This window comes from Podarcis melisellensis, assembly GCF_964234715.1.
Source record: "Podarcis melisellensis genome assembly, chromosome: 12".
Taxonomy (NCBI): Eukaryota; Metazoa; Chordata; class Lepidosauria; order Squamata; family Lacertidae; genus Podarcis; species Podarcis melisellensis.
Window position 1 is genome coordinate 19958821 of NC_138544.1, and position 13391 is coordinate 19972211.

General features: G+C 42.1%; 1 protein-coding gene across 6 annotated transcripts in view; it reads left to right on the plus strand.

The window, feature by feature from the left end:
* Positions 1 to 13391, plus strand: part of THRB (thyroid hormone receptor beta) — a 188098-nt gene that overhangs the window by 73200 nt on the left and 101507 nt on the right. For all 6 annotated transcript variants that reach the window (XR_014162000.1, XM_081883409.1, XM_081883412.1 and 3 more), the window contains exon 3: positions 6459 to 6496. The gene's annotated coding sequence lies outside the window, so the exon portion shown is untranslated. The remainder of the gene's footprint in view (positions 1 to 6458; positions 6497 to 13391) is intronic.

Below are 13391 nucleotides of genomic sequence, written 5' to 3' on the forward strand. Positions count from 1 at the left end.
CTTAACCTGAAGCACTATTTCTGGGTTAGCCGAGTCTGTAACCTGAAGCGTATGTAACCTGAGGTACCACTGTACCTGCAATCTTAAGCTATGGGCCTGTACTTTCAAAGAGTACTTTGGCCAATGGATGAAAACGGCCTCCCTTCTCTTCTGCCTTTACATTTCCAAATAAATTATAATAAAAGTGATTGATAGTTAATGTCAGGCTTAGAGTGTTAGAGGCTGAGATGCTTTTCCTCACGACTCATAGCCATTTCCATCCTGCTTTTATTTCCTCTCGCCAGATGCTGGCAATTTCTGCCAAATGTTATCTGATCTGGCTTTTTTACATTTCTGTTTTGAAATGTATATTATGATAATGTAGCAAATGAGCACAGATAAGAACTTCTGCTCCTTTCGTCACATGTTAGCAAGAGCGCTCATTTCCCCTCAGCGAGCTTAAGAGTGTGGATCTGAATTAATCTCAGTGATATCTTTGTGCATGTCTCTGCTCAGGTTTTCTTGAGTCAACAACAAATTGAGCTAGCCAGAGTTCACAGAAAATGGAAAGGTCAGTTCGATTAGTGTGGTGTTTTAAGTCTGTGAGTGTGGATGGTAACTCATTCTGATTCATCCTGACTTTTTCCTGCACGGGCTAAATGCATATACTTTTTTGAGGGGTGGGAATCCTTGTTGGGATAATGGGTGTAAAATAACTAATTATTAAGAGATGTTTCCGAAATGTATTTGCCTTTTCTCTTTCACATGGCAATGATGCTGAGATCTGTTGCTCTTCACTCTACTTAGGGAAATGTTGTGCTACCTGTTCAACGCAGGCACATTTTCATGCTCAATTCTGTTCAAAAGGGTAAGGTAGATTTGGATAAATAACTGGGAATTCATTCACTAGGGCCATGTGTATTGTGTAGTTTTTAATAGAAATAGATGACATCACCACTGCTGTGATACGCAGATATTTCCTGTACTGTTTATAGGTTGCTACTGAACCTAGAGTCAAAGGAACATAATGCCCATCATCACATCATGCTAATCCCTAATTTAGTGTGATGTGAATGAGTCATAGTTTGCTTTGTGTTCAAGCACTCCCCTCTCTGGTGCAGGTGTGATGAGCAGAATAGAAGCTTTCACCTGTGAGTTCAGTTTACCAGAAATTACTGTCTTGTCTGAGCCCTTAACTGATTAATGTTAACTATTGTTAACTATGGTTTGTTTAAACAAGTCAGCTTCATAGCCTATAATCGGGACACGGGTGGCGCTGTGGTCTAAACAACTGATTAATGTTAACTATTGTTAACTATGGTTTGTTTAAACAAGTCAGCTTCATAGCCTATAATCGGGACATGGGTGGCGCTGTGGTCTAAACCACTGAGGCTCTTGGGCTTGCCGATCAGAAGGTCGGCGGTTCGAATCCCCATGACGGGGTGAGCTCCCGTTGCTCGGTCCCTGCTCCTGCCAACCTAGCAGTTCGAAAGCACGCCAGTGCAAGTAGATAAATAGGTACCACGGCGGCGGAAAGATGAATAGCATTTCCATGCGCTCTGGTTTCCGTCATGGTGTCCCGTTGCTCCAGAAGCGGTTTAGTCATGGTGGCCACATGACTCGGAAAGCTGTCTGTGGACAAATGCCAGTTCCCTCAGCCTGAAAGCGAGATGAGCACAGCAACCCCATATCCGCCTTTGACTGGACTTAACCATCCAGGGGTCCTTTACTTTTTTACCTTTTACCATAGCCTATAGTATGAAGTTGGCTGATTTCAAACAAGCCATAGTTAACATTGACCATGCTATGTCAGGTTCTGTAACGCAAGTGGTTAAGCATAGTGGAAGCAAAACACTTCCAAAATCCTCATGGCGGTGCCAGAGGAGGAGAGATGGGGAGGGGGGAGTGTGTGAACCTAAGGTTTGTTCTTGTGATACTAAACTCTGGTTTTGTGTGATGTCCAAACCAGACTAATATGAAAACAGACCTCATAGCAAATTCTCAAGGTGTGGTATGAACCTTCCGTACCTTTCAAACGAAGCTACAGATGTGAACCAAATGGAAGCTTAACTGTTAACCCCTATGCTTTAAAAAACAAACAGCAGAAATATTTCTATTGTTATCAATGCAGTCATTGTTTTGATAATTAAACAAATATTTTGATTTTTTAAAAATAATAAAAAACTCTACACTTTTCCAGGGTCAAATCATACAGGCTAAGCAGTTAACATTATGCATAATCATAACTGTTGAATAAAATAAAATTTAAGGGAAGATTTAAAAACAACAACAACATGGGCATTCTATCATTCTTCTTTATCAGTCTAATTTGGTTCCATTTTGGCTGGCAAAATGTAGACTGTTAAATTCTCTGAAGCTGAGATTTGGAAACTATAGCCGATTTCAAACCGTCTTACCAGGTTTAAACCCCCCCCACCCCCCCAGTTTGGTGCAGTTTTGACACTTTGCTTGTTTCTCTGAAAGAAGAGCTTTGGGGTGTTCGAAAAGGAAGTACCAGTCGTTTTTTGTTTTTGTTTTGCCAAAAGAAAAAACTTAGGGAAATCTTTTGTCCTTCGGGATGTTTGTGTATCCTTTACTTGTTGCGTAGATACAAGAGCGCGTGTGTAACACCCTTCAATGCTAATGAAATCAACATGGATAAATAATGACTACACTTTCTTTAAGGGAGAGAACAGGGCTTTAAAACACATGTCTGTGCACGCTATCCGCATCAGTTATGTAAGTCTGCTTATATACCGAAAATTGCCCCCCAAAAGAGAGGCATTAATTAGCCTACACAGAAAGCATATGAGGCAAGGCTACTCTCCCCCTTTTTATTAAATATCTTTGTGGTGGATCCAGAGAGCCCTTCCTTGGCTGCGAGCTTCCTTATGTGAAATGGAAGTCCTTTAATTGGCTGCAGCAAACGAAGGGCTTTTAGAATAACAACAACACCCCCCCCCCCGGTAAAAGATGCTTTGGATTCTTTCAAGAACGTGGCGTTCTGGACAACTTACCAAAATTGTTTAAGCTAGGAAATCCTTCAAGCCTGCACTTACTGCATTTAGGATTGCCAATAGACCATTTAACAAACAAACAAAAAGAGCCCTGTGGCCTTTTATTTACTTTTTTCTGGCTTGTTTCTTTGTAAAGTGAGGGAGTCGAGCTACCTTTCCCCCCTTTCGCTTTAAATATAAATTTCTTGTATTTTGCCGTGCACAGTGACGCTTTTGCAACAAGAGGCTGTTTTGGGACAGGGCGCACAGAGTGGCTCAGTTAAGATGCAGTCATAAAACCATGGTTTCTTGTAAGAAGGACAGGCAGGTGAGCGCCTTAAGTTTGTATGCTCACCTCCATCCCTGGTATGTGGGGAAGGAGTTTAAGGTTTCCTTTCGCAGTTTTGACCAACCCTCCTTACATCCAGTTATGAGAAACCGTGGTTTGTTCCAATTATAGGTAGTTTATTCAAAGTAGGATTAGGCTGAAGTTTATTATTATCTTGGTGTGCAAATGACCTGTGCTTTAAGCATCAAGAGAAGTATAGTGTCCCGATCGAGGGCAGTAAGAGTCCTGGTCTATTCTCCCTTAGTCAGACCACACCTGGAATACTATGTCCAGATCCAGGCCCCAAAATTTAAGAAGAATATTGACAAGCTGGAACATGTGCCGAGGAGGGCAACCAAGATGATCAACGGCCTGGAAACCAAGCCTTATGAGGAACAGTTGAGGGAGTTGGGTATGTTTAGCCTGGAGAAGAAGAGATATGATAGTCACCTTCAGATATCTAAAGGACTGTCAGTCACATGGAAGAAGGAGCAATCTTGTTTTCTTCTGCTCCAGAGGCTAGGACCCAAACCAGTGGCTTCAAGTTACCAGAAAGGAGAGTTCAACTTAACTTTATGGCAGTAAGAGCTGTTGGAAAGTGGAACAGATTTCCTTGAGAGGTTGTCCTTGGAGGTTTATAAGCAGAGGTTGTAAGGCCACCTGTCATGTTGAGATTCTGGCATTGCAGAGGGTTGTACTAGATAATAATTGTATTTACGGGACCGCCTCTCCTGGTATGCCCCGCAGAGGACCTTAAGGTCCATGAATAATCATAGTTTAGAGGTCCTGGGCCCTAAGGAAGTCAGATTATCCTCCACCAGGGCCAGGGCCTTCGCAGTGATGGCTCCTACCTGGTGGAATGCTCTGTCCCATGAAACCAGGGTCCTGCAGGATTTAACTTCCTTTCGCAGGGCCTGTAAGACGGAGCTATTCTGCCTGGCTTTCAATTCGAACTTAGCCTGATCTTTTATTCCCCTTCCTTCCCTCCCCCTCCCCGTTTTATGAAGATTACCTGCTCTGGGATCCCACAGCTAATTCTCCCCTGGTCTCCTCGCTGGCCCAAATAGGATTAATTTAGCCAGCTAGCCCTGGTGATCATCTAATGTTTATTGGATGGATTTCCCCCCTAAATTGATCTTTGAATTCTGAATTTATTGTTATTCACGTTTTATACTGTATTTTATGCTCTTTTTTGTTGCATCAATTAAGTGTTTTAAATTTTTGTTAGCCGTCCTGAGCCCAGTTTTTTGAACCAGGAAGGGCGGGGTATAAATAAAAATTTATTATTATTATTACTATTATTATTAGATGACCCTTGGGATCCCTTCCAACTCTTCAAGTCTGTGATTTGTTCAAAAGGATGAAGTCTCCTTTGTTTAAGCCATCTTCACCTCATAAGTGGGGGAGCCCATGAACCCATGTTTTTGCTTGAAGGATCCTCATTACATCTGAACCAGAGATTATCATGGTGCTAACTCTTTGACATAGCTTTTACACTTGTTCCCCGCCTACACTCAAGGGAGGATGACAGTCCCATCTGTGTTGTGGAAGAAGTGACTGAAGTGGTGAGGGCAGGGATATTTTTGTTGGTTGTTTAACTCTGCAAAGGGACATCCCTAAGTATAATATAGTCAAATGAAAGGGAATCTTCCTTTTATTTAGATATTCAAGTGTGTGTGTGTGTGTGTGTGTGTGTGTGTGTGTGTGTTCTACGGTTCATTAACACCCACAGCCAGATCAGATTACATTAAAATTCAGCATGCATCACAAAGAAGGGGGGAAAACCTTAGCAAACCACAGTTCCCAGGATGAGTTTTAAACAGGGTGGATTTGATTTAAATCACAATTTAAATCACTAGTTAGGAAGACTTGATTTAAATCTTTCTATTTACAGAAAGACATTCCTGCTTAATATTTACAACCAGATGAAAGTTTCATTTTTTGATTAATAAATTTTCAGAGTAGTTTTTACGGTTATATCAAAAATTGTGGATTTGGTTATACGTTTAGAAATACATAGACAGATAATTATGAAAATATTGTGAGGTTTAATAAGTTCACTGTTCATATTTGGACACCTTGTCTGCTGTACTTTATTGGAAGGAGAAAAATAATCATTTCCTTAATAACAATTTAAACAATTTGTTTAAGTAAAACAATAGCATTATAGCTTATGTATCCTTGTTTGTTAACTGATGTGGTTAAACTTTTTTTAAAAAAAACTTAGACTGAGTTTTAGCACACATGAAAAACTTAAAACAAATCCTTATTTCCTGATGAATAGTCTTTGAACTATAATGTAACCTAAATAGAAAATTATCTTTTGAAAGATTATTTTCCTCTAAAAGCATTTTATTTTAAAAATCCAATTTAAATTTTAAAAATTGATTTAATTTTTTTAAAAAAACTGATTTAATTTTTTTTTAAATCCATTTTTTTAAAAAAAATCATTTATTTTTCTCCACCCTGGTCTTAAATTGGAATAAAATTGCTACAAATGTGTATGTGGCTTTTGCTGCTAGCGTGCTTTTACATGTCGTGGATTTTTATTTTTATTTTTTTTAAAAAAACCCTGAGCTTCCCATGCATTTTGTTTTCAGGAATAGTTACTATCACGTTGGGAACTGTGACAAAAGTCTCTTTGTCAGGTGCTCTTCTGTTCCTTAACGTTCACTGTTCAGAAGCATGAGAAAGCCCGTGAAAATCATGGGGTGAGCTTGGAAACCTTTGGGTTACCATTTGAAGCCTTTCATAATGCTTTCAAGTGCTCCTTTGGTTGAACCTCATTATCTAGATTTGTATCAAGACTAGAGCCAAAACACCTATCAAACGTGGCTTCCATGTGGACAAGTAAGCGGGATGACCCTCGTTCTTTAGCTTTTTAATGAGATCCATTTATGAGTATCCAAGGCAGAAATCAAAAACTGAATAATCTGACTGTGCTGAATGAAGAAGATTGTGTTGATTGATCTTTTGTCAAAGATCGGTTTCACCTTCTTTATTAAAAAAAACCCCCTGAGGTTTCTGAATATTCACAGCAAAAGCATGTCTATGTTTCTTAAACGTGGTGTATTAAAAACTCGTTCTTGCTGAAAGCCTGCAAGCACATTTAAATATATAATCATTACTAACTTTTTTTTCTGTTCGCTCCACAGCATGCAAGAGATCCCGGTACTTCAGCTTTCTGATCAAAGTAAGTGACGATGAACAAAAGCCCTAAGTGGGAGGAAATGTGCTGTCTGAAATACTGTACACTCCGATTGGGAGGGCAGGAGATGCAAGAAGCAAATGAAAATAATTATCTTCGTATCTTCTTAGTATAGACCTTCTACAGAAGAAGAACTCTCTGGGAGGTGGCAGAACTAGACTAAGATGCAAAAGAGCCACCTTTCCCAAGGCCAGCCCTGCCATTAGGCAAGGTGAAGTGGCTGCCACAGGCAGCGTGAAGCACTGGGAAAGTACTGTAGAACAATGCATCCTTAAAGTAGCCTGTTGGTCTTAGATATAGTGGAGGGTGCTGCCAATTAATTGACAGTCTGGTTGACTTTTATGGTCATGAAATGAGATGGGGGGGGCTGCCGCCGCCATCTTGTCCTTTATTTGTTTGTTTGTTTATTTACTATTCACATCCCGCCCTTCCTACCGAATGGGGAAGCCAGAGCAGCTCACAACGTGCAACAATGCCAAAAGTGTCTCTGGAACATTTGACGCATATAAAATCCACAGTTCCAAATACAGTGGTACCTTGGTTCTCGAACCTAAACTGTTCCGGGAGTCCGTTTGACTCTCGAAACCGTTTGAAAACCAAGGCGCGGCTTCCGATTGACTGCAGGAGCTTCCGAAAAATGTTCGCAAACTGGAACACTTACTTCCGGGTTTGTGGCTTTCGGGAGCCGTTTTGTTCGACAACTAAGCTGTTCGAGAACCAAGGTACCACTGTATGAAAATAAAACAGCAGCTGTTAATATCCAGGGTGCAGCAAAATGACTTGGGACGGACTCACCTTGCCCAGAGAGAGAACACATCTGGCATCAAAGATCATGTGATGTGTTGGCCACAGTTAAAATAAGGTTTCAAGCTATGAAATGCGTCCTCTTCAATGCGCAATAAATCTGGATTTCGGCATAGTTGGGGAGGGAGCTTTGCAAAGGCGAGTGTGCTGGCTGAAGGAAGCTGTTGTGCTTTCTCTTGGGTCTTCCTGTGCCTGCAGATTTAGCACGGGAAAAATGTGTGCCGCTGCTGAATACTGATGGCAGGTGAGCGAGCGGATCCGAGACGTGTGACGTTGAAAATAGTGTTCAGCTCTATGTGCATGTTTCCACAAGGGCAAAAACTTGACATTTCAGTAGCATACCCTTTAAGGTTTAGAATCGACTTGCCATTGTGCTACTTCCCAGGAGAAATGCTTGGAACTGGAAGCCTGGTCCAGGTATTTAAAAAGTCTATAGGCACAGCTCAGGGCTCCTCTGCTACTGAAAGAAATATGGGAGGTTGTCAGTTCCTGGCACCCGCTTTCCTAGTTAACTCAAGACTGGAGACACAGTGGTAGAAGGAAAGGGAGCGTACAATGGTTTGGGGAGAGAAACATGAAGTGGGTGTAGGATCTAGGCAGAGCAATGGAACCAAGTGGTGGAGGAGAAGCAGGTCAATGGTTGTAAGTCTGAGGAGGTGTACCGGCGAGTACAGAAGATCAGAGAAGTTCAACTGTAGAGGAAGGACCATAAGACCACAGGTTTTACATGCAGAAGGTCCTGACATCAATCCCTGCCATCTATTGGGAGGGCAGAGAAAGATTCCTGCTTGAAGCCCTGGAAAACCACTGCCAATCATTGATGGAGAACTTGAGGTTCTCCAGATGTTGATGGACCCCAACTTCCATCAGCCTCAGCCAACATGGCCAGTGGTCATGGATCAGGATTATCCATTGGCAGACCTCAGGCTCTCAAATTTCTGTGGTCCCCTCTGTGACACTAAAATGCTTCGCACACACCCCTGTGCCCTGTTCCATAGCATTGCTGTGGTGCCCCCCTGCAGCAGACACTACCCTGAAACCACCTCTGGGTGGACCACAGCTTCCTTATCCTTGATTTAGACAATGCTGATCTAGATGCATCGAAGATCTGACTCAGTATAACTCCCAAACCTGAGAGATGGTGAGTCACGCACTAAATTTTCATTGCCAGTGTGCAGAATACTTAAAACTTGAGCTGGCAGAGAAGAGAACAATTACAATAGGAAATGCCTGTTTTCAGGTTTTGTTAAGGAGGGTGGATTAATGACAAGAGCACTATACTCCTGAGGAGAAAAGATTCTTGAAAATAACAAGAACTGTTCAGTCCCTCAGGCAAATCAGCACCACACCTCCTGGAATGAGTAGCTGGCATGTTGCGTTTGATGGAATCCAGCTCAAGTGCTTTGATTTCTTGTGCCGGCTTTTTTTCATCCAACACAATTTTATATAGAATTAGATTATGGCTTCAAGAAATCAGAAGTGGTTGTTCAGGGATAAATCTACATCTACTTCTGCCAGCCATTACATCTCTCGCCAGATTGGTGCATGCTCTAGTTATCTCCTGCTTGGACTATTGCAATGTGCTCTATGTGGGGCTACCTTTGAAGGTGACCTGGAAACTACAACTAATCCAGAATGCGGCAGCTAGACTGGTGACTGGGAGCGGTCACCGAGACCACATAACACCAGTCCTGAAAGACTTACATTGGCTCCCAGTACGTTTCCGAGCACAATTCAAAGTGTCAGTGCTGACCTTTAAAACCCTAAATGGACTAGGCCCACTATGCCTGAAGGAGCATCTCCACCCCCATCGTTCAGCCTGGACACTAAAGTACAGCTCCAAGGGCCTTTTGGCAGTTCCCTCCCTGCAAGAAGTGAGGTTACAGGGAACCAGGCAGAGGGCCTTCTCAGTAGTGGCGCCTGCCCCGTGGAATGTCCTCCCATCAGATGTCAAGGAAATAAATATCTGACTTTTAGAAGACATCTGAAGGCAGACCTGTTTAGGGAAGTTTTTAATGTTTGAAGTTTTATTCTGTTTTTAATGTTCTGTTGGAAGCCGCCCAGAGTGGCTGGGGAAACCCAGCTAGATGGGCAAGGTATTATTATTATTATTATTATTATTATTATTATTATTATTCAGTTTGGGTGTCCTTAGGTTCTGCATAGTTCTAACATTAATGCACAGGTGGGAGGGGACTGCCTGTAATGTAGCCAGAGAAAGCCAGTAAATCAAATATGGCTATCAGAGAATGGGCTTTGCCCCTAAAAGAGGCCCTTTTTATTGCCTAGTGCAGGGATGGAGACCCTGCAGCACTTCAGATGTAATTGAACTGTCATTCCCATCATCTCCATTTAGGAGGGCATGGCATGATAGGGATAAATTGTATTTTCGGCAGCAGTCGACCTATCAGAGCACCAGATGTCTGCACAGTACTCTTAGCAGCAAGAATAAGTGTACAATTCTGATAGTAGAATTGTAAAGAATATTTCCTGCATGAAAAGAGAGAGGAAATGTGGTGTTTTATTCTGTTTTGTTTATCCTCCCCTCTGTCTTTTATTATCCATAATCCTACCTAAAAAAAATATCTTCCGGATAAAACTTGGAGAAGGTTGATTGGTGGTATGATCTTCAAAGCATGGCACCAATTAAGCCTTATCCGCTTAGTGGACTTTCCAGTAGCAGAGGCAGAGTGCCAGTGTGGTGTAGGGGTTAAGAGTGGTGGACTCGTAATCTGGTGAACTGGGTTCGCGTCTCTGCTCCCCTACATGAAGCTGCTGGGTGACCTTGGGCTAGTCACACTTCTCTGAAGTCTCTCAGCCCCACTCACCTCACAGAGTGTTTGTTGTGGGGGAGGAAGGGAAAGGAGAATGTTAGCCGCTTTGAGACTCCTTCAGGTAGTGATAAAGCGGGATATCAAATCCAAACTCTTCAAATCCAAGAAACAGTCCTGCAAGCAGGAAGCACCTTAGAATCCTTCTTAGAAGCCAATGAGGGGAATGAAGCTCTGGAAAAATCACTCATTGTCACTGTAACTGTACAATTAAATGAATGCAGTGATAATGATAATTTGAAGCACTCTCCACTTCCACAAACTATTTACTCGGGGACAGTGCTGGTGGGTTTGGTTGCATTTGGATGGGAGCGTATGGTACCTGTGTAATATTTGTTCTGTTTATTTGGAAGCCAATAGATGGCTGCAAAACGTACGATCCTCCATCAGATTGTGCTTCACTCTCAGCTGATTCACAACTATTCTCCCCCAACACCCCCCCACCTCTCAGTCATTAAATCTTTGCACCTCCTACTAGCCAAAGGATGTCACGTTGCAATAGCAGGAAAGAGAGTACGCCAAGCCCTCAAGGAGCATTAATGCATTTTTGTTAAAGGCTACCCATATGTTGCCAAGCGATAGTTCTTTTCATAGTAGTCAGAACAACCATACTCATGATGACACAGTGACAAACACATATCAATTTTCATAGTTATATTTCTTGATGAGAAATTCTTAAAAAGTAACTTCCCCTTTGTTTAAACCAATTCATGAACCAAGGACTTATACATTGACCACTAATAACGAACCATATGTTGTAGATATTACTCCACATTTATTATGCTATTTTTGTGGTGTACAAATGACATGAGAAAACATGGTAAAGTGGAACCTCGGAAGCCAAACGCCTGTAAACTCAAAACGTTTCGGCTCCCAAACAATTGGAAATCGGAAGTGATTGTTGCAGTTTTCGAATGATTTTTGGAAGCCGAATATCCGGTACTGCACCTTGGAAGTCGAACATTTTGGAAGTTGAATGGACTTCCGGAACAGATTACATTCGACTTCCAAGCTACTTCTGTATACTTATTTGTATAAATTATTCTTGTTTATAAAACCCAATAAAAAGTAATTCCAAAAAAAAGGAATAGCAAATAAAAGTGCTTTACAGTTCCTATAGGCTGCCTATGAATATACTTGTGAAGAAGAAAGTATTTAACCTGGGGGACGGGATATTATGGGGGGAATATTATTATTAATAACATCAGTATCCAGCCCTTTTTCCAATGTGGTGAGGGTCTTATGAATGGGTGGATTTACCCCAGTTGATGTCCCTGTGATTGTCCCATGAATAAGGGTTTGACTTTGGATCTCCCAAAGATTTCAAGGGGAGGAGGAGCCAAAAGTTGCTGGCCTTCTGACAGAGAGCCATAGATGTCAACGTTTCCCTTTTTTTAAGGGAAATCCCCTTATTCCGAATAGGATTGCTTGCAAGAAAATGGAAAAGTTGACAGCATTGCAGAGAGCTTGGAGAAGGCCTTCTGTCCCATCTCCCTTCTTGATGCAATGGCTGCTGATGACAGTTGAAGAAAGAGCCTGATGGAGCCTGCCTGTTTGTTGAGAAGATCCATAATGAAGGGCCAACCTTCCCCTGATTGTCAGATCAGCCACAGAGACCAATCTTCCTTTGTGCAAAGGGTAGCTAGAGAGCAGAAAGGAGGTGCCCTTTGACCTCTGCCATCAGCCAGAGGACCAAGGACCATTGGGAGGATGCTCCCCCTATCTGCTAGGGAGAACATCGTGGCAAGGTAGGGGCCATCCCATCCATTAGCTAGAGAAGGAACAGCAACAGCATTTTTAGTGAGATATTGCACTTTCAGCGTTGCGAAGATGCCAAATCCCTAGCTGTTACTTCATATGTTCTATTATGATAACGAGCAGATGCTGGATGGGAAATGAAAAGCTCTTGTGAAAACCAGGAATGTGGGTGTGGATGATTCCCTGCTTGTCCCGAGTTCACTGTTTTTAAGAAGCGTTTTGAGAAGAGTTATTAATGCAAAGCAGCGTAGATGTTTTGCTGCATGTTTGCTGTGCATATTTTGACAGGTTGTATGGTCCCTGTCATCACCTCACCCTCAAAATTTGACTTTCTCAGACGCAGATCTAATTTTGCGTGGACAATAATCACCCGAGACTTCTTCAGAAACTAGCTTCTAATTCCTCCTCTTGGATCGCCTAACAATAGCTGCTGTAGGCTATGCAAAGCATTTTCTCTTCTTGGTGGCTGATGGGATTGGCCGAGCTATGAACTTCGTTTCGTTAGCAGGCTTAGGCCGCGGAGCTGTGAGGCAGCTGTGCACGAGGCACTTGCTTCTGGGGTTTATGTTGTGATTATTTATTTCAACTTGGTGGGACTGTGTGTGTGTGTGTGTGTGTGTGTGTGTGTGTGTTGCAGCTCTCTGAGTATTTCAGAGGCTAAAGAAATGTGTCATGCAACCGGTGGAAATGATGTCAGTCAAGTGGAAGTGAGTTAGACTGAAATGACTTTAGATAGCAGTTATGGAGAGACTGAAAGCTAAAGTACAGGTTTGCTGTACATTTTTGTATGCATGAATGTATATGCATAGTTAGAACATACTGTACATGCATGTACATGTATGTGTGTGTGTGTGTATACACACACACACACACACATTGTCAGTGCTTTTTTCTTTAAAATGTTTAGGGGTACTCTCATTTTGACTCAAAATCACCATTTTATAGTTCAAATCGGGGGAAATAAATACAGTAAATGGACAAAAGTACAAAGATTCACAAAACGTTTAGGGGTATGCGTACCCCCGCATACCCCCAGAAAAAAAGCACTGCATGTTGTTACAGATTTTTTGGGAGGGAGACACCCGCTCCCCAAACCCTAGAAAATAATTATTTGATTATTTGTAGTATGGAAGAGAAGACTGAATGTCAGTGGAAAAGAACAAGCCAGGCAGGGCTTCTAAGACAGGGCCTCGCCTGGGATAGTGGAATTCACATGACAGAAGGTGTTGTTGATGGTCAATCTAAGAGGAATCTTGGGCCTGGGCAGATAGAGGTTGCCATGGTGATGGGATGTGCTGTTTTAGGTGACAGGAAAATAGAGTTATTAGAGCAACATGCGCTGTGAAGAAGAAGGGAGAACAAAGACGGGTCCGTCTCGGGCAGGCTGGCTACAGGACCAACTGTTTTATATTGGATATGTGATTATTAAGGAAATGGGGACACTTGAATTGTGCTCACTTAAAAAACTCTGTGAACTTTTAGGCTAC